Here is a 3429-nt window from a genome sequence, read left to right on the forward strand (position 1 = left end):
GGATCCAGCTGCACCTAGACTCCTCTCTGAGAAGGAGTTTAGAAAGCAAAAGTGTCCATTCTGAACCTCATGACTCAAAGGGAGGGTCTCCCTTACCTTTTTTCGCCTCTGATCTTTGTGTAAATCGTTCTAAATTGACTCTAACTCAGTTTTCCTTTGTATGTTTCTTCCCTGGATTAAGTAATAGAGTGACCCTTGCCATCGAACCTTGTTAAGTTGCACTTTTACAAATTGATATTAAAATCACTTTTGCTAATACCTTTGGCGGCAATTCTTTAAGTGATCTAAATCACTGATCCGCAACACCCCTCTCCCTAGGCCAGCACAAGAATCCTGGCCAGGGGACAGAGCAGCCTGCCCCGAGTGGGTGCCTGCAGAAAGAGGTTTCTCTTTGTCATGCATTCCTCCCTGCAGGCACAGATATGCTGCCTTGCTCTTCTCCACAGTCATCCCTGCTCTCCAGAGAGCCTTTCCCCATGTAAGCGTGTCCATGCCGGCCTGGGCAGCCGCTCCTGCTTCCCTCTCCATGCTCCCTGCAAGGCCCCAAGCTGGCAGTGCTGCTGTGCAGAGTGAGGGAGCTGTGGTGCCCTGGGACCATGGGGTGAGCCTGCACTGGCCATGCTGGTCAGGGTGGGGAGCAGACCCAGCCAGAAAGGCATCACTGCTGCTGAGCCCCTTTCCATCTTCCCTTGATGCTCAATAGCCAAGGACAGGGCTGCGCAGGAGCAAGGCGTGTCTGCAATGGCACAAAGGGCAGGGCACGGCTGCAGTAGATCCAGCGCGTGGGCTTTCCAAGAGGCTTTCAAGAACCACTCTCCAGCCTTTGGTCCTATTGCCTGCTGGCTCCTCACAGCCTTTTCTGGCATTGCAGAGCCCTCGTTAGCTCGTGGTCTCCTCAGGTTTGCCTTTTCTTCCAGGACACTGCACCTCCGATGGTCACTAATTTTAGGAGGTGCAACTCACTGCCAAGTCAGACTCACACACTGTTCCTGGAGATCCCCTGACTTCTCCTGGCACCTCCCAATTCCTCTCCAGGATGGCATCTGCCATCAGCCCCACCACAGGTGGGACAGCACCAGGGAGATAAATCAAAGAGCAGTTACTGTCTGCTTGGACACATGCCACCAAGAAGAGAACTCTTGGTCCAGCCCTCAGTGCCTAACAGATCCCCCTGCGACTCTGAGATTGTCTCTCCGAAGCCATCGAGAACCTCAGAAGAGCAAAAGTCCTTTTGAGGGAGTAGCTGCTTGAGTGTATTCCAGCTTTGGAAGAGGCATCTGGCCTTCTGGCCCTGCCCTGAGGAGCCCTTTTTGGTGACAGCTGTGCTAGCAGGGAGGCCTGCTCTGACACAGTGGTTCCCATGGTCTGCTCCTGCCCACAGCCACAGGGATGCCACCGTAGAGACAACAGGACTGTCTCAAGGTCCACGAGCCCTTAGAGCTAACAACACAAATGCAAGGGCACAAGAGGAGAGTGTGGAAGGGAGGAGAGACCAGCACTGAAAAGAGCATGTCCTACTGCTGGCCACGGCTCCAGGCAAGCAGCAGCCCTGATGATACGCAGGCAGAAGAGAGGGAGTGCCTGCTGAGGCAGCAAGGTGCAGCCTCGGGGGCCCCATGGGCTGCTCCTCCATGGGGCAGCTGCGATTTGGGCTCCTTAACCCTTTCTTCCTGCTGGGCTGTGCCCCCACCTCCAGAGAAGATTTGGAGAGATGAGAGCTCAGACCAAAGATTTTCTGCTGGCTTCTTTATTTATGCAAGCAGCCTGGTACCATAGGTCCGTGGGCTGGTTTTAGCTGGGATAGAGTTAAATTTCTTCATAGTAGCTTGTACGGGGCTATGTTTTGGACTTGTGATGAGAACAGTGTTGATAATACAGGGATGTTTGCTTTATTGCTGAGCAGTGCTTACACAGAGTCAAGGCCTTTTCTGCTTCTCACCCCACCCTGCCAGCGAGTAGTCTGAGGGTGCACAAGAAGTTGGGAGAGGACACAGCCGGGACAGCTGACCCCGACTGACCAAAGGGACATTCCAGACCATATGATGTCATGCTCAGCATATAAAGCTGGGGGAAGAAGAAGGAAGGAGGGGATGTTCAGAGTGATGGCGTTTGTCTTCCAAGTAACTGTTACACGTGATGGAGCCCTGCTTTCCTGGAGATAGCTGAACACCTGCCTGCCGATGGGAAGCAGTGAATGAATTCCTTGTTTTGCTTGCGTGCACAGCTTTTGCTTTACTTGTTAACACTGTCTTTAACTCAGCCCACAGGTTTTCTCACTTCTACCCTTCCAATTCTCCCAATAAATGATAGCCCTGACTTTTTCTGACATACCCTGGGAGTATTATAAGGTGTAGGGGTACCTTAATGATGCTGAAATAGTATGTGTTGAAATACTTTCCTCAGGGAATCTTTGATCTCTTTGTTCCTCATGCTGTAGATGAAGGGGTTCACTATCGGAGGCACCACTGAGTACAGAACTGCCATCACCAGATCCAGGGATTGGGAGGAGATGGAAGGGGGCTTCAGGCAGGCAAAAAAAGAGGTGCTGACAAAGAGGGAGACCACAGCCAGGTGAGGGACGCACGTGGAAAAGGCTTTGTGCCGTCCCTGCTCAGAAGGGATCCTCAACACGGCCCTGAAGATCTGCACATAGGACAGCACAATGAAAACAAAACACCCAAAGAATAAGCAGGCAATGACCACAAAAAGCCCGACTTCCCTGAGGTAGGAGTGTGAGCAGGCGAGCTTGAGGATCTGGGGGTTTTCACAGAAGAACTGGTGCAGGACATTGCCTCGGCAGAGAGGTAATGAAAATGTATTGGCAGTATGCAGCACAGTATGGAGAAACGCACTGCCCCAGGCAGCTGCTGCCATGTGGACACAAGCTCTGCTGCCCAGCAGGGTCCCGTAGTGCAGGGGTTTGCAGATGGCAACATAGCGGTCATAGGCCATGACAGTAAGAAGAAAATACTCTGCTCCAAGCAAGAAGGAAAACAGAAAGAGCTGGGCAGCACATCCTACGTAGGAGATGACCTGGTGTCCCACAGGGAATTGGCCATGGCTTTGGGGAGAGTGGTGGAGATGGAGCCCAGGTCAATGAGGGAGAGGTTGAGGAGGAAGAAGTACATGGGAGTGTGGAGGTGGTGGTCACAGGCTACGGCGGTGATGATGAGGCCGTTGCCCAGGAGGGCAGCCAGGTAGATGCCCAGCAAGAGCCAGAAGTGCAAGAGCTGCAGCTCCCGTGTCTCTGCGAATGCCAGGAGGAGGAACTCGGTGATGGAGGTGCCGTTGGACATCTGATCCCTTTGTTCCTGAGGTACTGCCAAAGGAAGAAAGCACACTCACAAGTGAGGACTGCTCTGAGCAAAACTCTTCCCTTTCCCTCCCCCTCCAGCACCCCACCCCACCTCCCCAACACCCATTGCCTAT

The 3429-nt window shown here is 53.0% G+C and overlaps 1 pseudogene; it reads right to left on the minus strand.

Moving 5' to 3' along the window:
• Positions 1-2361: 2361 nt before the first annotated feature.
• LOC127028262 (olfactory receptor 14C36-like) lies at positions 2362-3197 on the minus strand (annotated as a pseudogene).
• Positions 3198-3429: the final 232 nt, after the last annotated feature.

This window comes from Gymnogyps californianus, unplaced genomic scaffold (genome assembly GCF_018139145.2).
Source record: "Gymnogyps californianus isolate 813 unplaced genomic scaffold, ASM1813914v2 HiC_scaffold_31, whole genome shotgun sequence".
NCBI classification, from domain to species: domain Eukaryota; kingdom Metazoa; phylum Chordata; class Aves; order Accipitriformes; family Cathartidae; genus Gymnogyps; species Gymnogyps californianus.